This window comes from Caretta caretta, chromosome 8 (genome assembly GCF_965140235.1).
Source record: "Caretta caretta isolate rCarCar2 chromosome 8, rCarCar1.hap1, whole genome shotgun sequence".
In the NCBI taxonomy this organism is placed as follows: domain Eukaryota; kingdom Metazoa; phylum Chordata; order Testudines; family Cheloniidae; genus Caretta; species Caretta caretta.
Window position 1 is genome coordinate 59,433 of NC_134213.1, and position 23,126 is coordinate 82,558.

Consider the following 23,126-nt stretch of genomic DNA (forward strand, 5'->3'; position numbering starts at 1 on the left):
GGACTGACCCTTGGGGCACTCCGCTTGATACTGGCTGCCAACTAGACATGGAGCCATTGATCACTACCCATTGAGCCCAACGATCTAGCCAGCTCTCTGTCCACCTTATAGTCCATTCATCCAGCCCATACTTCAACTTGCTGGCAAGAATACTGTGGGAGACAGTATCAAAAGCTTTGCTAAAGTCAAGGTGGGTTTTAGCCCACGAAAGCCTATGCCCAGATACATTTGTTAGTCTCTAAGGTGCCACAAGGACTCCTCCTTGTCTGTTCTGGTAGAATCTCATCTCTGACCTAGATAATTTATCTAGTGTTGCTCATAGACTCACAGACTTTAAGGCCAGAAGGGACCATCATGGCCATCTAGTCTGACCTCCTGCACATAACAGGCCACAGAACCTCACCATCCACTCATGTAATAGATCTATAACCTCTGGCTGAATTACTAAAACCTCAAATCTTGATTTAAGGACTTCAGGTTACAGAGAAGCCACCATTTACACTAGTTCAAACCAGTAGGTTATCCATGCCCCATGCTGCAGAGGAAGGTGAAAAAAAACCCAGGGTCTCTGCCAATCTGCCCTGGGGAAAAATTCCTTCCTTACCCCAAATAGGTTGAGTCCCACCAGTCAGACACCTGGGAAAGCATTAGCTACAGTAACTCAGAGTCCACCTCATCTAGTGTCCCATCTTCAGCTGTTGGAGATATTTGCTAATAGCAGTTGTGAGTAAGCCATATGCCATTGTAGGCAACCTCATCATACCATCCCCTTCATAAACTTATCAAGCTCAGTTTTGAAACAAGTTAGGTTTTATGCCTCCCCTACTCCTCCTGGAAGTCGGTTCCAGAACTTCAGTCCTCTTATGGCTAGAATCCTTCAACTAATTTCAAGCCTAAACTTATTGATGGACAGTTTATATTCATTTGTTCTGGGGAAACACTGGCCCTTAATTTACCTCCTCTCCCTCCCTGGTGTTTATCTCTCTGATGTACTTATAAAGAGCAATCATATCTCCCCTCAGCCGTCATTTGATTATGCTAAACAAGCCAAGCTCCTTAAGTCTCCTCTCGTGAGGTAGGTTTTCCATTCCTCTGATCATCCTAATAGCCCTTCTCTGTACCTGTTCCATTTTGCATTCATCTTTCTTAAACATGGGAGACCAGAATTGCACACAGTATTCTAGATGAAGTCTCAAAAGTGCCTTGTATAACGGTACTAACACTTCCCTGTCTCTACTGGAAATACCTTGCCTGATGTATCCTAGGATTGCATTAGCCTTTTTCATGGCCGCATCACATTGACAGCTCATAGTCATCCTGTGATCAACCAGTACACACAGGTCTTTTGTCTCCTCTGTCACTTCCTTTCCTTTGTTCAGTTTTAATCCTGTGGATTTAACATTTTATATCTCTTTCACTGAACCATGGGTAATATTCTAATTCATGCTGGTAAAGGCTACCCTCTGCTGTTCCCACAGAACCTGAGTAATTGTGTGCAAAATATTTCAGGAGACTTGCCAATGTTAAAAGGTAAACGGTAAAAAGAGATAATAGTCAAAGGAGGTAATAAATATTGAAAGGGTTGCTTCATCAAGTAATGAGAAAGAAGGTGCCTGTGCCAATTTTTGGAGATATCGTCTCTATAAGGAATGAACATCCCTCTCCCTTTTCACTGTTTATGTTAACATAAAAAGAAAAGGAGGACTTGTGGCACCTTAGAGACTAACCAATTTATTTAAGCATAAGCTTTCGTGAGCTACAGCTCACTTCATCGGACGCATTCAGTGGAAAATACAGTGAGGAGATTTATATACACACAGAACATGAAAAAATGGGTGTTTATCATGCACACTATAAGGAGAGGTTTCAGAGTAACAGCCATGTTAGTCTGTATTCGCAAAAAGAAAAGGAGTACTTGTGGCACCTTAGAAACTAACCAATTTATTTGAGCATAAGTTCACTTAAGATGAGCTATTACCAGTGCGGGGGGGAGGAAAACCCTTTGTAGTGATAATCAAGGTGGGCCATTTCCAGCAGTTAACAAGAACGTCTATAGTTTCACATATTCACAAGCTTTTTTGGGACAGAAACCACTGGTACTGCCTGTGTGAAAAAGTGGACTGTTTCTTTAAATCTGTAGCTGAGGGCACCAGCCTCTTCCTGGTGGGGGAGATGAGGTGGACCAGACAGAAAATTGAGGGGCTGTACCCCCCACCATAAGGCCCTGCCCCCTCTGTGGCTCTACCCCTTTGATACATCAGAGGCTGGAGTTGGGCAGCGCAGTGCGCTGTCTGCTCGCAGCTGGTAAGAGCTGATTGGGCACGGGGACCTGGCTCCAGGACTGGCAAAACCCTTGGGAAGCAGCGACCACAGGCGGGGGACCAGCAGGTCAGTCTGGGCCACTGTAGGGGAGCCTTGGATCCTTCATCAGGACTGGGTGGCATGCCCTGGGGGCTGCTCTCAGGCACCCCGTCCCCCCACCTGGGATTACTTCTCCACTGCTGCTGGAGCTGGGTGCCCAACCAGCAAGCAACTGCTGCTTTCTCCACTCTACCTTCAGAGCTGGGTGGCTGGAGACCAGCAGCTGCTACAGGGTGGCTACGGGACGTGGGGGTGGGGCTAAGGCAAATTTTGGGGTGGCTATAGCCCCCACAAGTCTCCCTTAGTGCCACCCTTGTCTGTAGCAGAAAGCCTGACAAAAGGGGCTGGTGAAGTTCCTGGACAGAAGCTCTATGTGAAGCAGAGAGAGATATGCTGCTTTAGGATGATACTGTTTTCCTTACTCTAATAAAGTTCCTTGTTCATTGATAGAAAAAAAGCAGCTCTTTCTGTGATTTTTGTAACCATTATCACATTACATGGTATCAGAAGATAAGAGGAAAAGAAAATGCTAAAGTTCAACCTTCCCCAAGGCTCAGTTTGATTAAACCCATAGACTGGATTGACTAGAAGGAGATAATAACTATGACATAGTTCTAAAAAGTCAGATGAACAAACCATTTCAAAAAGACTGTAATATATGATGAGGTGTGGCTTTGCCAAAGGGAGCTGAGGCCCAGAGAAAGTTTCAAAGCCTGTACAAGGGCCCTAAATGAACAAGCAGAGCAATGTGAAATTGGTATCAACATGAAAGAAAACGTGAGATCATCTAGTAGCTGGGATTGTAAACAAGGTACTTTTTCAGAAAAATTACAGGTAATTTCTGAGCTAACACTGAAATGAGTGGTGCAACTGGTACAGCAAGCTTAGCTACTGCAAATACCAGTAACCCAGCAAGAGAGATTCACCGATTTCTAAAATCTGAGGTGTCCCTTATGATCTAGCCTGACCTTCTGCATAACATAGGCCACAGAATCTCACCTGCTAATGGGAGCTGGTGCAAGATGTAGCAAATAAAAAAATGTCCATGGGTAAAAGAGAAGCACCATAAAGATGCCCTGAGTAAAATATAAGGGAAAAAAGAACCTTGGCAGCACGTCCGTTAAATCAAAGGAATAGGAAAGAGCCCAACCAAGGCTGAGTGATGTCTATGTCCTGGGATTTGTTGACAGCATCACTGAACAAGCCTGGATACTAATCTCACGACTTGCAACACTGTTGTTAAATTTAAAATTGGTTCGGGACAGAGGTGATTGATTTGTAGGGAGACTTTAATGGAGAGGAATGCTAGCTCTGCACTGAACAGGCCATACGTCCCACCCCCAAACCTGGGGATCGAGGGAGGCCAGGTATATTGTGTCTTTACATTGGCTCTGTGTCCCTAGTAGCCTGTCCCACCACAGCTTCCTGGCAGCATGACTCTAATGTAACCATGGACAGGGTTTCTGCAGTCAGCAGCTGCCCCAGGGACACTTTAAAGGGGGATCCCCCCTCCAAAAGGGATGAGGAACGAGTCTCCTCCCACGAACTTCTGAGATTTAGGGCAATAAGCTTGAGGCTGCATTGTCTTTTTGCACCACCGTCCCTGCATATAGAGTTCCATAGGAACAAGACTTCAGGCAGGGTACCCACATGACACTGAATAGTCCATTCAGAAACTGAGGGTCACCTTCAGAAATGCTTGTGCAACTAACAGGAGCATGGAAAGGATGGGAAGCACTCAAATATGAGATGCTGGTCTTGGGTGTTGCTTCCATTCTGAAGCCCAGTTAAAAATGAAACACCTTTGCTCCTCTTGCTGACACCATCTCATAATGTAAAGAATCTTCAGTAGACTCAAAAGCACAGCAAGTTACAAGCTGGAGGCAAAGTATCCACTCTACTTCTGCTACAAACTCCTCTACCATGATTTGTTCCTTTTGTTCCTCTTGGGTGGTCTAGTCACATGATACCACTGCAGGCAATAAATACCAATTAAACTGAGAGCTAAACTCAGCTCTGGTTTAAGCAGGTGCAACTTCCATTTGACTTACAGGAAAGCTGCACCCACTGACACCAGTGCTGACTTTGGTCCTGAGTCATTACGTGTCTGTGACTGTGCTCATGCATTTTAGAACAAATCCAAAGTCTTTCTGTTCTCCTAAGAGCCCTGAATGATTTTATACTTTCCCTGCGATTACATCTGAAATGACAGTTACGAGCATCCGTTCCTTTCTCCCTCTCCTGCCCCCATGCAGCACTGACACTAAAAATCTTTATCTGATAAGAAAAAATGGAGAATAAAACTGAATGCCCATACAAAGGGCAAAACTTTCTAGATATGTCTGTAAATCTTTGCATTAAGAGTTATGTAACTAGTTTGTTCTAAAAAAAAAACCAAAACCTTCCACAACAAATTTGTTTCCATATTGCTGCGTCACTACCAGAAATAAGCACTGTGGTTTCTCATTGCATCTCAGTCAGTGTGACACAGGAAATGTTTCTGTAACACTTTCCATAAGTCAGAGAGACTAAAGGTTCAACATGTCATCAAGAGACAAAATGAAAGCAACACAACTTATGACCATAAAAAGAGGCTTTGCTGTTAGTTTTCTAAGTTACTTGGCCAAAAACATTTTCATCCTGTGTCTTGATTATTCAGCCAGACTCAATTTTCTTATTTGCCTTTTCAGATTCTTTCCACTCACATGTTATTACAAACCCTGTTACCATAGCTGTTTCCTTCCAGAGATTTCAGTATATGTCAATCGTATAAATACACGAGGGAGAAAATGGTGTGAAACACCATAGACCAGTGGTTTTCAACCTGTGGTCCGCAGATCCCTGGGGGGGTCTGTAGACAATGTGTAAGATTTCCAAAGGACTCTGCATGTCCATTTGAAATGGTTTAGGGGTCCACAAACAGAGGCCCAAACAGGGCTGGGAAGGACCAGCTTAGGGGGCCAAAGTAGGGTAAGTGGCCTGGCTGGGTTCACAGTTTGGCCTATATAATACAAGGAAGTGTGCAATACTCTAGCAGCCTCTCTGTGATCTACATAGGCAGCATCGGATTGCATCAGAGAGCTTCCTGTGCCTCCAGCAGCAGGTCGTGCTTTCAGGGACCATTTTTAGTGGAAATCAGACTTTTCTGGTTTTCCAATTTTCACCAAATTTAACAGGGTTCTGCCCACTGATAACTAGAACATTCTCTGAAATACTGGAATGAACTGGATGCAGTTTTCAAAATTTATCATGATATAGACAGTTTAGATGGCATCTGGTTGTCTAAGCAGATGGCTCAGGAACTCCTTCTCTGACAGAGCAACAGTGGCAACTCAAGGGTGACCAGGCAGGCCTCAGGATCGTCATCTGGTCTCATTTCTAACAGTGAAGGGCTGGTGCTCACCAGCAAGCTGGGTGGCATCTCCAGGTTTATGAGTCTGCAGAATCTTGAATCATCCTTGAATTTCATCCTTTCTATTTCAGACCATTTCTCCAGTTTGTCCAGATCATTTGACTTTTAATCCTGTCCTCCAAAGCGCTTGTAACCCCTCCCAGCAGGGGGGTCGTCCTCAAAGTTTACAAGTGTACTCTCTATGCCATTATCCACAAAATTTATGAAGATACTGGACCCAGAACAGATCCCAGTGGGACCCCACTCATTATGCCTTTCCAGCTTGATTGTGAACCATTGATAACTACTCTCTGAGTACGGTTTCCCAGCCAGTTGTGCACCCACATCAGGTTCATCTAAGCTATATTTTCCTAGTTTGCTTATGAGAAGGTCATGTGAGACAGTGAGACTAAAGGCTTGCCTCAGGAGCAGGCTGTGTGTTTCTCAGTTCTTCCAGCTTTTTTAGTTTTTTATCAAGTCCCTTCCCAGAGAGAGGGCACTCACTACATCCTCTTCCCCAAGTCTCCTCTTCTAAATTAACCATTTTTCTCCTCTTCTAAGTCTAGCCCTTTCACCTGGCCATTCACTCCCGAGCTGCAATCAGTGAGGTGTCAGGATTCTCAGGCCCTTTTAATCTTGTTGGTGTTAGGACAGGATTGACTCCCTATCACAAGACCATTATCAGCATGTAGTCTGACTTTTTGCATGACACAGGGCAGACAACCTAACTCAGTAATTTCTGCATCAAGCCCTTAACTTCTATTTGAACAACAGCATATCTGTTAGAATGATATCCATTCTTTTCGATTTAAAGACTTCAGGTGATTGAGACTTCACCATTAGGTAAGTTGTTCCAATGGTTAATAACTCACTGTTGAAACTTTGCACCTTATGTCTAGTATGACGTGGTCTTGTCTAGCTTCAGTTTCCAATCATTGGATCTCGTGGTTTTTTTTTTTTTTTTTTTTTTTGCTAAAAAGCCATTTACTCTCAGAAATCTCTTCCCCCTGGAGGTACCTGTAGACCAGTGGTTCTCAAACCTTTAAACTGGTGACCCCTTTCACATAGCAAGCCTCTGAGTGCAACCCCCCCTTATAAATTAAAAACACTTTTTAATATATTTAATACCATTATAAATCCTGGAGGCAAAGCAGGGTTTGGGGTGGCGGCCAACAGCTTGTGACCCCCCATGTAATAACCTCGCGACCCCTGAGGGGTCCCGACCCCCAGCTTGAGAACCCCTGCTGTAGACCATGATAAAGTCACCACTTAACCTTTTTAGAATATACTAAAAAGACGAGTTTCTTGCTATAAGGCATATTTTCCAGATCTCCAATCATCTTTGTAGCGCTTTTCTGAACCCTTTCTAATTTTTCAACATCCTTTTCTAAGTGTGGACACCAGAACTGGACACAGTATTCCAGTAATGGTCTCACTACCGCTGTGTACAGAAATAATACCACCTTCCTAGTCCTACTTGATATTCTCCTAATTATACATCCAAAGGTTCTGTTAGCCCTCTTAGCCACAGCATTGTGTAAGAGGGAGAATGGTCCCGCTACTGAAGGGAACTTTCCTGGTTTATACACTACCCCGGGGGAATGGGCTAGCGAACGGATCTGAATCCTCACTCCCACTTCCTTTATCCAGAGGCCTACCTGACCTTCAGGGCTCCCCTTCCACGCTCCTGTGTGGCAGAGTCCTCGTAACCCCAAGAAGGCTGGGCCCAAGATTCCTGGGGGGCTCAACCCTCAACTTTGTCATGGTCACTTAGGGCAGGGGTCGGCAACCTGCGACACTCGTGCCAAAGGCGGCACGCAAGCCGATTTTTACAGGCACGCTGGTGCCAGCCGGGGTCCCAGCCGCCAGCCCCACTCAGCCCGCTGCCTGCCTGGGTGAACGGAACCCCAGGCCGGCAGCGGGCTGCGTGGGGCCAGCTCAGCCCGCTGCCGGTCTGAGGTTCCAGCCGCTGGCCCCTTGCCAGCTGGGGTCTCGGCCACCAGCCCCACTCATCCCACTGCTGGCCTGGGTGAACGGAAGCCCCGGCTGGCAGCAGGCTAAGTGGGGCCGGCAGCCGGGACCCCAGCTGGCAGGAACCAGCAGACAGAACCCCAGACCAGCGGCAGTCTGCCAGTCTGGAGTTCTGTCCGCCAGCCCCGCTCAGGCCTCTGACGGTCTGGAGTTCAGGCCGCCAGCCCCTTGTCAGCCAGGGTCTCGGCTGCTGGCCCTGCTCAGCCTGCTGCTGGCCTGAGTGAACGGAACCCCAGGCTGGCAGTGGGCTGAGCAGGGTCAGCAGCTGGGATCCCGGCTGGTAGGAGCTGGCGGCTGGATCCCCAGACCAGCGGTGGGCTGAGCTGCGGCCGGTCTGGGGTTCTGTCCACCACCCCACTCAGGCTGCTGACGGTCTGGGATTCTGGCCGCCGGCCCCTTGCCAGCCGGGGTTCCTGCCATCGGCCCCGCTCAGCCTGCTGCTGGCCTGGGATACCAGCCCCTGGTCCCGCTCACCTTGCTGCTGGTCTGGGGTCCCAGCCGCCCGGCCCCTGCCAGCCAGAGTCCTGGCCGCCAGCCCCACTCAGCCCGCTGCCAGTCTGGGGTTCCGTTGGGGGACCCTGTAAAGGTAAAATTTATTACTGGCATGCAAAACATTAAATTAATGAAGACTTGGCATGCCACTTCTCAAAGGTTGCCAACTCCTGGGCTAGGGTGTCCCCACTCCGGCGTGCTCTCTTCATACTGGACACTTCCCTGACCCACTGATCATTACCTACAGTTCAAAGCAAATACAAATTATTGAACAGCAATCAATTTTTTTAAAAAAAAAAGGAAAAAATGGGAAAGGTTAAAGGAACACGTCTCACACACACACACACACACACACACACACACACTCCCCCCCCATCGTACGAGGACATCACAAACAGCAGTCTCTGGAATGTAAGGGAAGTTCAGTCTGTTCTTTGCATGCCCCAGGCCTCATTCTCAGGCCCTGTCTGTGCTGCAGGGATGCTAAAGGACGGACATTTGCTCTGGCAGTGATCATACACCTTCAGGCTCTAGGTGGCAGGACCCTTCTTCCCAGCTTCAGTCCCCCTGTCGGGGTTACGACCCCCCCCTCAAGTCTGGCCTGTAAGGCCTCTTGGCTGGGGGTATCTTCCTGTGCTGGGCCCGCAGCCCAGGATCCCCCATCACTCTCCCCAGCTGCTCACCGAACCCGGCTCCGGACTGCTCAAGGCCCAGCTCGAACTCCAACTCCACTGTGCCTCAGTACTGATGCTGCTCTGCCTCCAGCTCAACTCCCTGGGCTGCTTCTCTGGCCCCTCTGGCTCTGGTTACTGCAGCTCTCCTCCCAGCACAGGTCTGCTCTCTGGGATGTTTCTGTGGCTCTGCTCCCAGCACTGACCTGCTCCTTTGGCTGCTTCTCTGGTTCTCTCTGGCTGCCACGGCTTAGCTCCCCAGCTCAGCAGGGGCCCCTGCTCTCTCCTTAGCTCGGCCCGCTCTGTTCCAGGCAATTCCAGCTCAAACAGAGGATGGGACTCCTCTGGCCTCCTGACTCCCTCATTAGCCTGTCCGCACCCTGTCAGTCAGGCTGACCTGGAGCCTCTCCCCATTGCTCCTGGGAACCGGTAGTCTCAAGATACTGATTTCCCATCACCCTTCCCCTTTCTTTTGGTACTGCCAACCAAAAATCGCTCACTGAGTTTTACTAAGAGGCCAACAGTCCCCTTACAATCATGCTGAGAGCTCAGTATGTACCATTATCCCCAAGTCCTTTTCTATGTCATTGCATTCTAGGATACAGGCCTCCCATCTTTGTTCCTAGCTGTATGACCTTGCATTTGACTGTATTAAAATGCATGTTGTTCAAATGAGAGCATTTTATCATATGACCCAGATTAGTCTGTATAAAGGACTAATCTTTCATATACTTTACTTTCTCTACTTCCCTACTAATTTTTTTCTGACTTCAGCCCACCCCACCTGCCAAGAAACCTTCTATTTCCAGAATCTCCTCCTTTCTCTTGTTAGAGGATAATAATAATAAAATGTAATAATTGGCAAGACTGTCTGAGCAAAGTGAGGACTAACACTCAACTCAATAAAAAAAAAAGGAGTACTTGTGGCACCTTAGAGACTAACAAATTATTTGGGCATAAGCTTCCATGGGCTAAAACCCACTTCATCGGATGAATGCAGTGGAAAATACAGTAGGAAGATATATATAAACAGACAACATGAAAAAATGGGTGTTTCCATACCAACTGTAACGTAATCTCTTTTGTGTACAGATTGTCTGGTTTGGCCAATGTACATGACAGAGGGGCATTGTTGGCACATGATGGCATATATCACATTGGTAGATGTGCAGGTGAACAAGCCTCTGATAGTGTGGCTGATGTGATTAGGCCCTATGATGGTGTCCCCTGAACAGACATGTGGAAACAGTTGGCAACGGGCTTTGTTGCAAGGATAGGTTCCTGGGTTACTGTTTTTGTTGTGTGGTTGCTGGTGAGTATTTGCTTCAGGTGGGGGGGCTGTCTGCAAGCGAGGACTGGCCTCTGTGCAAAAGAATAAATGGACACAAATCAAACATCAAGAATTATAACATTCAAAAACCAGTCAGAGAACACTTCAACCTCCCTTTCACTCAATTTCAGACCTAAAAGTCGCAATTCTCCAACAAAAAAACTTCAGAAACAGACTCCAATGAGAAACTGCAGAATTGGAATTAATTTGCAAACTGGACACCACTAAATTAGGCTTGAATAGAGACTAGGAGTGGATGGGTCATTACACAAAGTAAAAACTATTTCCCCATGCTAATTTTTTCCCCCTACTTTACTCACACCTTCTTGTCAACTGTTTGAAATGGGCCATCCTGATTATCACTGCAAAAGGTTTTTTTTCTCCTGCTGATAATAACCCACCTTAATTAATTGGTCTTGTTACAGTTGATATGGCAACATCCATACTTCAAGCACAAAGAATTCATTTTTTTCAAATTATAAATGTCTGGGAAAAAAAAAAAGGTTACCTACCTTTTCATAACTGTTGTTCTTTGAGATGTGTTGCTCCTGTCAATTCCATTCCAGGTGTGTGCGCGCCCACATCCACAGTCGTCTGAGATTTTTGCTTTAGCGGTATCCATAGAATCATAGAATATCAGGGTTGGAAGGGACCTCAGGAGGTCATCTAGCCCAACCCCCTGCTCAAAGCAGGACCAATCCCCAATTAAATCATCCCAGCCAGGGCTTTGTCAAGCCTGACCTTAAAAACTTCTAAGGAAGGAGATTCTACCACCTCCCTAGGTAACGCATTCCAGTGTTTCACCACCCTCCTAGTGAAAAAGTTTTTCCTAATATCCAACCTAAACCTCCCCCACTGCAACTTGAGACCATTACTCCTTGTCCTGTCCTCTTCTACCACTGAGAATAGTCTAGAACCATCCTCTCTGGAATCACCTCTCAGGTAGTTGAAAGCAGCTATCAAATCCCCCCTCATTCTTCTCTTCTGCAGACTAAACAATCCCAGTTCCCTCAGCCTCTCCTCATAAGTCATGTGTTCCAGACCCCTGATCATTTTTGTTGCCCTTCGCTGGACTCTCTCCAATTTATCCACATCCTTCTTGTAGTGTGGGGCCCAAAACTGGACACAGTACTCCAGATGAGGCCTCACCAATGTCGAATAGAGGGGAACGATCACATCCCTCGATCTGCTCGCTATGCCCCTACTTATACATCCCAAAATGCCATTGGCCTTCTTGACAACAAGGGCACACTGCTGACTCATATCCAGCTTCTCGTCCACTGTCACCCCTAGGTCCTTTTCCGCAGAACTGCTGCCTAGCCATTCGGTCCCTAGTCTGTAGCGGTGCATTGGGTTCTTCCGTCCTAAGTGCAGGACCCTGCACTTATCCTTATTGAACCTCATCAGATTTCTTTTGGCCCAATCCTCCAATTTGTCTAGGTCCCTCTGTATCCTATCCCTGCCCTCCAGCGTATCTACCACTCCTCCCAGTTTAGTATCATCCGCAAATTTGCTGAGAGTGCAAACCACACCATCCTCCAGATCATTTATGAAGATATTGAACAAAACCGGCCCCAGGACCGACCCCTGGGGCACTCCACTTGACACCGGCTGCCAACTAGACATGGAGCCATTGATCACTACCCATTGAGCCCGACAATCTAGCCAACTTTCTACCCACCTTATAGTGCATTCATCCAGCCCATACTTCTTTACCTTGCTGACAAGAATACTGTGGGAGACCATGTCAAAAGCTTTGCTAAAGTCAAGAAACAATACATCCACTGCTTTCCCTTCATCCACAGAACCAGTAATCTCATCATAGAAGGCGATTAGATTAGTCAGGCATGACTTTCCCTTGGTGAATCCATGCTGACTGTTCCTGATCACTTTCCTCTCATGCAAGTGCTTCAGGATTGATTCTTTGAGGACCTGCTCCATGATTTTTCTGGGGACTGAGGTGAGGCTGACTGGCCTGTAGTTCCCAGGATCCTTCTTCTTCCCTTTTTTAAAGAATGGCACTACATTAGCCTTTTTCCAGTCATCTGGGACTTCCCCCGTTCGCCACGAGTTTTCAAAGATAATGGCCAATGGCTCTGCAATCACAGCCGCCAATTCCTTTAGCACTCTTGGATGCAACTCGTCCGGCCCCATGGACTTGTGCACGTCCAGCTTTTCTAAATAGTCCCTAACCACCTCTTTCTCCACAGAGGGCTGGCCATCTACTCCCCATGCTGTGATGCCCAGCGCAGCAGTCTGGGAGCTGACCTTGTTAATGAAGACAGAGGCAAAAAAAGCATTGAGTACATTAACTTTTTCCACATCCTCTGTCACTAGGTTGCCTCCCTCATTCAGTAAGGGGCCCACACTTTCCTTGGCTTTCTTCTTGTTGCCAACATACCTGAAGAAACCCTTCTTGTTACTCTTGACATCTCTTGCTAGCTGCAGCTCCAGGTGCGATTTGGCCCTCCTGATTTCATTCCTACGTGCCCGAGCAATATTTTTATACTCTTCCCTGGTCATATGTGCAACCTTCCACTTCTTGTAAGCTTCTTTTTTATGTTTAAGATCCGCTAGGATTTCACCGTTAATGGTCGCCTGCCATATTTACTATTCTTTCGACTCATCGGGATGGTTTGTCCCTGTAACCTCAACAGGGATTCCTTGAAATACAGCCAGCTCTCCTGGACGCCTTTCCCCTTCATGTTGTGTTCATGTCGGCTGTGGCGCCCCCTTGAGTGCCGCATTCAAGTGTTGGTATATTAGACGCTGCCGGCCCTATGCCCTCTGAGTTCCTTCTTCCAGCAACTCCGACAGAGGGGTAGGAAGGCGGGTAATGGAATGGACACGAGCAACACATCCCGAAGAACAGTTATGAAGAGGTAGGTAACAGTTTTTTCTTCTTCGAGTGCTTGCTCATGGCAATTCCATTCTAGGTGACTCACAAGCAGCATCCTTGGAGGTGGGCTTGGAGTTCACAGTTTAGTGGCTTGTAGTACTGCCCTACTGAAGCCAGCATCATCCCAGGCCTGCTGGGGAAGTGCGTAGTGGGACATGAACATATGGATGGACAACCAGGTGACCACCCTACAATTGTCCTGGATAGGCACTTGGGCCAGAAAAGCTGCCGAAAAGGCTTGCACCCTGGTTGAATGGGCAGTTACAATCGCTGGAGGTGACACCTTTGCCTGATCATAGCAGCAGCGAATTCAGGCAGTGATCCAAGAAGAAATTCTTTGAGCAGACACTAGGTGACCTTTCATCCTGTCAGCCACCATGACCAACGGCTGTGTAGATTTGCAGAATGGCTTGGTCCTTTCAATGCAGAAGGTTAGTGCCCTCCTGACATCTAGGGAATGCAGCCAACGCTCCTCCTCCGTCTTATGTGGCTTTGGAAAAAAGATGGGTGAGTAAATGTCCTCACCCATATGACATTGCAAGATCACCTTAGGCAGGAAAGTCGGGTGTGGCTGCGGCTGGATCTTGTCTTTGTAAAAGACTGTATAGGGTGGTTCTGAGGTTAGCGCCATAATCTCAGAGATCCTGCAGGCAGATGTTATCGCAACTAGGAACGCGACCTTCCAGGACAGGAGAAGCAGACAGCAGGAAGCCAGAGGCTTGAAGATGGGTCCAGAGAGCTGTGACAGCACAAGATTCAAGTCCCCTGGCGGAATGAGGTCCTTGACATGTGGATAGGAGTGCTCAAGGCCCTTGAGTAAGCTGGCAAGTTATATTCTGGGCAAAAACTGACCTACCCGCGAGCTGCAGATTGAAGGCCAAAGTAGCTGCCAAGTGGACCTTGATAGATAAAGGGACAAGCCTTGGAGCTTGAAATGCAAAAGGTAGTCCAGGATCAACTGCAGCAAGGCCCACTGGGGCCAAATACCTTTATCCAAGGTCCAAAAAGTGAACCGCTTCCATTTGGCCAGGTAGGTCATTCTGGTGGAGGGCTTTCTGCTGCCCTGCAGGACCTGCTGGACAGTGGCCAAGTACTCCTGTTCCTCTGCATTTAACCATGCACAGCCAAGCCGTCAGGTGCAGCACCACTAGGTTTGGATGCAGAAGACTCCCGTGGTTTTGAGACATCAGGTCTGGCCTTAGTGGCAGCTGTAACAGAGCAGCCACCGAGAGGTCCGGCAGCATGCCAAACCAGCACTGGCGCGGCCAAGCCAACACTATGAGGATCACCTTCGCCCTGTCCTACTTGATTTTCATGAGGACTCTGAATTAGCGGCACTGCAGGGAAGGCCTACAATAGAGCTCCCGACCATGGGAGCAGCAAAACGTTCGATAGGGAGGCTCTGTTGATCCCTCGAGTCGAGCAGAAAATGTGGCATTTCCTGTTCTGCCTGGATGCGAACAAGTCCATCTGGGGAGTTCCCCACTTCTGGAAGATGAAGGTGACCACTTCTGGATGCAGGGACCACTCGCGGCGAGATGAGAAGGTTCTGCTGAGGTGATCTGACAAAGTTTTCCTGGCCCCGGGGTGGTGTGCGGCTATGAGAGGATGCCGTGTTATACACACAAGTTTCAGAGCCTGAGGGTTTCTCGGCAAAGAGCAGACGACCTGGCTCTGTCTTGGCCATCAGGACCTGGACCACCTTGCTTTGTATGTGAGGTAGGAAGGCTTGACAGGCCAGGCAAATAGCTCTGAGCTCCCTGATGTTGACGTGTAGGGAACGATCGTGACTCGACCAACGACTTTGCATGCTGAGATTGCCCAGGTTGGCTCCCCACCCCAGGTCTGAGGTATCAGAGACGAGGGTTACTGATGGGGATGGAGCTGTGAAGGAAATACCCCTCCAACACCAATGCAGGATTCTGCCACCATGTTAGTGATGACAGTATGTGGTCCGGGACCCCTGACCACATGGTCCACACTGTGTCTGTTGGGGACGTAGACAGATGCCAGTCAAGCCTGCAGAGGCCTGAGGTGGAGCCAAGTGTGTTGGACCAAGTAAGTGCAGGCCACCACGTGGGCCAACAACCGCAGGCACATCTGAGCAGTGGTGAGAGGGAAGGCTCTGGCCTGAGTAGAGTCAAGGACTGATCCAATGAACTCTATGCATTGTACTGGAATTAAGGTTGATTTTTTCTCATTTATTAATGGCCCCAGGTTGCGACAGGTAGAGCAAACCATATTGAAATGCCGCTGCCCTACATCAGCCAGTCGTCGAGGTATAGATAAATTTGCACTCCTTGATGCCTGAGGTAAGCGACCACTGGTGCTATGCACTTTGTGAATGCTCTCGGGGCTGACAAGAGACCGAAGGGCAGTGCTGTGAATTGAAAATGGCGGTGGCTCAACACAAAACAGAGGAAATACCTGTGCCCTGGGAAAATGGAAATATGGAAATATGAATCATTCAAGTTGAGAGTGGTGTACTAGTCTCCCAGATCCAGGGTGGGAATAAGGGAGACCAGAGAGACCATGCAAAACTTTAAAATTCTTGAGGGGCACAGGTCCAGAATGGGTCTCAGGCCTGCTTTTGGGATTAGGAAATAGCGGGAGTAGAACCCTGTCTCCTTCAAGTGGGGAGGGACCTCTACTGCCCCCAGGTGTAGGAGGTTCTCAACCTCTTGAATGAGGAGTTGCTTGTGAGAAAGGTCCCTGAAGGGGGATGGGAGGGAGGGTCAGCCACGAACTGCAGGGTGTAGCCTGAAGATATTATGACAAGCACCAACGGTCCGAGGTCAGCCACAACCAGGCCGACCGGAAGGGGTGCAGGCAGTTGAGGACAGAGCAGGGGGATGGATCCTGGGAAGTGACTGAGGCACCGTCCTCAGGTGCATCCTCAAAACACCTGCTTCTGGCTTCCTTGGCTTCTGGAAGAACCAGGTTGGGCAGAGGAACGAAAAGACAAAGGGTGACACTATTTAAATCCTTTGTCTCTGTCCTTCTTCCTGTAGGAACTGGACCGGGGGACACCCCAGGACCTCAATGGAAGCAGAGGGGGATGAAACAGCTTTCTAACCTGCTGAGGAGTGCGTAGGCCCAAGGAACGAGTGGCATAGGAGCCTTTAAGGCCATGGAGCCGTGCATTGGTCAGGTCCGAAAAGAGCCCTACTCCCTCAAATGGGATGTCCTGAAGGGTAGTCTGCATCTCCTGGGACAGCCCAGAGGACTGTGACCAGGAGCTGTGCCTCATGACCACCGCAGAGACGATTATCCTGGACACCAAGTCCGTAGTGTCCCAGGCCATTCGGAGGGTGCCTCTCTCCCACTGCTTTGCCCTCTTCCACCAAGGCAGCAAACTCCTGGGCTTGGTCCTGTGGAAGGCCCTCCTTGAACTTGCTGATGGAGTCCCACAGGTTGAAGCTGTAGCTGCCTAGAAGGGCCTGAAGGTTAGACACCCGAAATTTCAGGCTGGTTGTCGAATAAATTTTCCAGCCAAACAAGTCCAGTCTCTTGGCATCTTTATTTTTCGGTGTGCCACTCACCTGGCCCTACCTGTCCTTTTAGTTGATGGCGGACATGACCAGGGACCCTGCTGGAAGATGCAGGTACAGGTACTCAAATCTCTTTGTGGGGACATAGTACTTCTTTTCTGTCTTCTTGGAGGTAGGCAGAAGGGAACAGGGGGTCTGCCACACAGACTTGGCAATTTTGAGGACCCCTGGTGGAAGGGCAACGCCGACCCCGGCTGGGGTGGAGGAGGGTATGATATTAAAGAGGTTGTCGGACTCCTCTGCTAGCTCCTCGACCTACAAGTTCAAGTTGGCAGCCACCCTCTTGAGCATGGCCTGGTGCTCCCTGAAGTTGTCAGGGGGGCGGCTGTTTGTGAGGGGCTCACCAGTGCTTCATCAGGAGATGACGAAGATGACTGCACAGCAGGGGGAGGGAGCGGCTTCCTCTTGCTCGTCTGGGAACAGCCTCTTGGGTGTCAGGGCCTGCTGTGTTGCCCCTGCCTTGGATTGGACACCAGGCTCCAACTTGGGTTCCGGCTATGCCGGGGGCAGCTTGTCCGATGCTGCCTGGGAGGAATGGTGGGAGTATGGGACCGGCATAACAGGTACATCCCCACAGGTTCCAGTACTGCCACTGAGCAGGCAATTGCCCCTGCCTCCACGCTGCTGCCGCTGGAACTGCACCAGTCTTGCGGACCGGTGGTAATTCGCCTTTTATAGGCGAAGGACTGAATTCCCCTTCAGGCTCGAACCACTGCACTTCCGGAGAGGAAGGCAAAACCATAGATGCCTCTGATCCTCATTAGCAACCGGTAAGGAGAGGGCAAGGACCAATGCCTGCCTGAAGAATCATAGAATATCAGGGTTGGAAGGGACCTCAGGAGGTCATCTAGTCCAACCCCCTGCTCAAAGCAGGACCAATCCCCAACTACATCATCCCAGCCAGGGCTTTGTCAAGCCTGACCTTAAAAACCTCAAAGAAATGAGATTCCACCACCTCCCTAGGTAACGCATTTCAGTGCTTCACCACCCTCCTAGTGAAAAAGTTTTTCCTAATATCCAACCTAAACCTCCCCCACTGCAACTTGAGACCATTACTTCTTGTTCTGTCATCTGGTACTACTGAGAACAGTTTAGATCCATCCTCAGAACCCCCTTTCAGGTTCCAAAGAGGTACCGGGGAGCCGGAGACCAGTGTCATGACAGATAACAATCCCACACCTTGGGAGACCACCCAGGTGATGGTGATCTTCACCATGGCCAACTCTGGTGGGAGGCCTGACGGTACCATGGGTACGGGGTTTGGCATCGTGACTCGGGTGTCCTGTGCCTTGCAAGCAGAGACCTTGGTATCAGGGACCTGTGTCTTCAAACTGGAGACCGAGGCTGCGGTGCCAGGGTCCAAGGCCGCAGTGACAGGGACCAACACCTGTGGTCCAGGGATGCTCCACCATTTTAGGGGACAGTCCCATAACCAACTTGCCCATAGATGTCAGAGCCTTGTCCTTGTCCATTGTCTGGCTTGGCATCTGCGGTGCTGGTCGGCCTATCTGCTCTTTGGCTGCCAGACCCACTTTGGGCACAGATGACCCTACTAGGGGCCGGGACCCCATGCTGATTCCAGGAGTTGGAGATGGGTCCGTGGCTGGGCTAAGGGGTCCAACCGCAGTACCCCCAAGCACCTAGTGTGGGCATGGGGCCTGACAGAGGTCCTTTGCCTGAAGCCCCCTTCTTCTGCAGTGCTGGTGGGCCCATCGACTTTGACCACTTCTTATGCGCTGTGGAAGGGAAACGATACCAGGTGGATTCCAGTGCTGATGATGCACTCTGTGCTGATGCTGAGGTGCTGGGCATGGAGTTCGATTGAGAGGGCTCTGAGGTAGGATGAAGTGCAGCCTCCATAAGGAGGGCCCTCAAGCAGATATTCTGCTCTTTCTGAGTTTGAGGGCAAAAGTTTTTACACATCCTGCACTTATCCTTTCTGTGAGACTCCCCAAACACTTTAAACAGCTCTCATGGGGGTCCCTAATTGGCATCGGCTGGCTGCACAATGAACATGGCTTAAAGCCTGGGAAACAGGTCATGCCCTACTCTGAGGCAAAGTTCCAGCCAGGACTCTAACTCCTAAACTACTACTCTAACACTTAACTTAAAGATCTAACTCAGTACCTAACAACAAAGAAGACAGAACAATGGACTGTAAGAATCGCTAACGTTCTTGCAATGCAAGACAAGATGGTCCAACCATCACTGGAGGTAAGAAGGAACTGAGAGGGTGTAGGGCTGGCAGTGCCTAATATACCAACGCGTGAGTGCGGAATTTACGGGGGCGCCACAGCCAACCCTACGGATACCGCTAAGGCAAAAATCTCCGAAGACTGTGCACGTGAGCGTGCACACACCTAGAATGGAATGGACATGAGCAACACATCTCGAAGAAGAACAAAGGCTTAAAGGAGAGCACCTTTCATAGAATCATAGAAGATTCGGGTTGGAAGAGACCTTAGGAGGTCATCTAGCCCAACCCTCTGCTCAAAGCAGGACCAACTCCAACTATATCATTCCAGCCAGGGCTTTGTCAAGCTGGGCCTTAAAAACCTCTAAGGATGGAGATTCCACCACCTCCCTAGGTAACCCATTCCAGTGCTTCACCACCCTCCTAGTGAAATAGTTTTTCGTAATATCCAACCTATACCTCCCCAACTGCAACTTGAGACCATTGCTCCTTGTTCTGTCATCTGCCATCACTGAGAACAGTTAAGTCACCCTTCTTAAGTTATTGGAAAACATCTAGGACATAATGGGTGCTTCTGCAAATAACTAAACAATAATAAACTAATAATAATAAATAGTAATGGACTTTAACCCATGTACTTATGCATATAGCTTGCCTATGAATCACCTACATCACTGTTATCCACATTCTCTCTCTCCCATTCCTTCTGACTAATTGTTACTGTTTGGTCTTGTCTTAAGCTAATTGAAAAAGACTCTTATGCAGTGCCCTGCACAATGGGGCTCTGATCCTCAAGGGACTTCTGGGTGCTATCACAATAATGATAGACTCTTACAATTGCTCTTGACCAGTGAATTTGCAAAACAGATGGGTGTAGCTTTCATTTAAATTGTTTCAATATCCTTATGAAGCCTATTGTCTAAACTGCTGGAATTCAGTAGGATTGTGATTGTTTTCTGTCTGTTTTTAGGGTATGTCTACACAGCAGCTGGGAGACATAATTCCCAGCTTCAGTAGACATACACGCACTAGCTCTGCTTGACCTAGGGCACTAAAAATAGCAGCACAGGCAGCTGCTCGGCCTAGCCACCCATGTATAATCCTATTTTACCATGGGATACATAGTCAGGCAGTTAGTCTGAGCTGCTGCCTGTGCTGCCTCAGTCAAACTGCTATTTTTAGCATGCTAAATCCAGCGGAGCTAGCACATGCAAATCTACCTGAGCTGGGAATTCCACCTCCCGGCTGCTGTGGGAGGTACCATTAGAACTATCCAGAAGAATTAATTTGGAGACTACATACAATGTCATGTGCTTGGAGTGTCCCTTAACAAGCTATGCTTGTAACAAAGGGAAGGGCTAGTTAGCCCCTTGTGACATTCTATACCTTGGGGGAGCACCCTGTAACCCCCATATTCCTCATTTATATATAATTGTAATCTTGCATATAAGGTATGCATATAAGGATCTTGCCATTTAAGGTATCAGGGGAAAGGTTATGATCTGATGAAAGTCACTGTTCTATCTAAATGGGTATATCATTAGTGCATATAAAGTTATGAAATTGTGTTGTATAATTGTCAGTAAAACATGCTGTAAGTTGGGGAATCACCAGATATTAGCTCCCCAGAGACAACAGCAATGAAAGTAATCAACGCCCAGGCGGGTGTCAAACAACCATCAACAGCCATTGTCCAGCAAGGGAGCTACAATTCAATGACTCACCTGCAAAAGGCCACACCAGGGGAATTGCTCAACCTTGCCTGATGACTCAGCAATGCGCACCAGACATGCCTGGACTTATGTTCTCCAAGCACATGGGCTAAGGGTATAAAACAGAACACAGGGGCCACATGCTTTGCCTTTTCTCCTCCCCCGACCCATGCTACAAGCAACAAGGACGCTCAGACTCCAACAGAGGAGACTGGCCCAGGTTTAAGGGACAAACCTGTATAACAAGGACTGCAATATCCAGTGGGGTGAGGAAAAGGGCTTAATTTAGATGTTGCCCAGTCTAATAGAGTTGAGAGTTTAGACTGCACGCTTATATTTTCTTTTCTTTTGTTAACTAACTCTGACTTTTTGCCTATCACTTACAGTCACTTAAAATTTTTCTTTTGTAGTCAATAAATGTATTTAACTGTTTATCTTTACCAGTGAGTTTGCCTGAAGTGTCTGATGAATCTGCTCAGGTTTGCAAAGGATGGTGTATATCCACTTTCCATTGACGAAGTGGTGAACCAATTAATACATTTGCACTGCTCGTCTTGAGCAATGCAAGATGGTATATTCCTGAGGTATAAGGCTGGGAGCTGAGGGGATTTGGCTGCTGCCTTGCTCTGTGTGATTCATGAGTGGCTCTGGGAGCATAAATGCAATCTAGCTGGGTGTGGGGCTCCACATGTGGTTATGCTGAGTGATAACAGCACCTGGAGGGGTTTGCTGCTTGTCACTAGCAAAGCATTGTGAGAGACAGCCCAAGCTGGAGAGTTAAGGGGGCACAGCGGTTCCACAGTCCCAGATTGCACCCCAGGGATCCTGTCATACTCCTCCTCGTTATTGGCATTGTGGTCAGGGTATAACACTACTTGGCTGAGACCTTAAGTACATTTTCAGGTACACTCCTCCCCCTCATGTAACAATGAAGTACCCTCTGACAATACCATGTTTCTTTTGCCACCTACCCAGAAAGTCCTTTCTAAACATTGCAGACTGCTCCCATTGGAAATGGGAATGTCTGATTTCTAGAAACAGATACAGATAGACAGATGGATGAGAACTTCAAAGTTGCTGTTAGCCATCTTCCCTCCACCTCAAGAGAGCAGGAGCTTCCTGTGGTGCTCTTGCAATTCCCTCTGCTCATTGCTAGTCCTATGCTCTCCCTTCTAGAGCCTTTTTCAATCTGCCCCATGCAGGTCAATCCTCCCTTGGAGATCCTGTGGGACCCCAAAAGCACAAATGGGAGCTGCTGGGGCAAAATTTGTACTCATGATTGCAATATTTCTTTTTAGTTAGATAGAAGGATGATGGTCTTAACAGCACTGGATTAGGAATGTAAAAGGTCCACTTAAACCAATTAAACAAGAGTTTACTTGGACTCCAAATTATCCCTCCTGGAGGTGGACTCCGTCTTGCTCTGAATGCTCCCATCGCTGCCTCTCTGTGATATTTGGGCAATGCAGCTTCAAGGCATATTGCAGGAGTTACTTTTTGGAAATGAATTTCTTTCTCACAATAGTTATGGAGACTCCATGTGCTACACAAACCTGGAATGGCCAAAAGCAAGTAGCAGATGAGTGTACCATCTGAAAAGACTGGCAATCTTGTGTCAGCAAAGAGCAAGTCTTTTTGCTAAGGCTTGCAATTTGAACCAGAAAAATTGGTGGCCTCTGATGTTAAGCCTGTAATCAAAACATAAATTTATTATGACCAAGTGTTTAAAGAGGGTTGGTGTGAAAACATAGGCATGAATATTTCACAAAGGGATTAGACAAACAAGAAAACATGGCATTACTTATGTATAAGCTCAGCTGGTATCAGCAAAAGTGAAGATATAATTATTTTGCCAGCTGGTTTTGTCTCTATCTGAGCATTAGCAACTTTGAAAAAGGCTGGAACAAGGAGTGGCTGGATGTGCTCTTAGGGGTGGCACTAAACTGGCCTCAAATTTTTAGTTCTCTTTTCTTGGTGCCTGTATCCCAGTGGTTCTAAAACTTTTGTACTGGTGACCTCTTTCACATAGCAAGCCTCTGAGTGCGACCCCTCTTATAAATTAAAAACACTTCTTTATACATTTAACACCATTATAAATGCTGGAGGCAAAATGGGGTTTAGGGTGGAGGCTGACAGCTTGTGACCCCCCCATGTAATAACCTCGCGACCCCCTGAGGGGTCCCGACCCCCAGTTTGAGAACCCCTGCTGTATCCCATTTCAGCTATGTGGCAATATTCAGCAGTTGTGTTCTATATTGCAGTGTTTCTTTCCTTTCCCAGACTCTGTGATATTCTAGTCTGTTGCATGTAACAGAACACAAAAATAAATAACTTCCCTTGTTTAAATAAGGCTTTCCCCCACATTTCAAATTGGCTAAACACTTGATTAGAGAATGGGAAAATATAGGGGCAAGAAATGTAATGGATTGTCTGTCTACAATCATTGCTATCACATGCCTTATTTAGTCTTTCATAAAAAGGGTTACAAGAACAT

General features: G+C 47.9%; 1 long non-coding RNA gene across 1 annotated transcript; it reads left to right on the plus strand.

Annotated features, from left to right (window-relative positions):
• Positions 1-12,882: 12,882 nt before the first annotated feature.
• LOC142072924 (uncharacterized) lies at positions 12,883-21,072 on the plus strand. The gene is made up of 2 exons (XR_012669527.1): positions 12,883-13,158; positions 16,187-21,072. It is a non-coding gene; the product is annotated as an uncharacterized LOC142072924 (long non-coding RNA).
• The last annotated feature ends 2,054 nt before the right edge of the window (positions 21,073-23,126 follow it).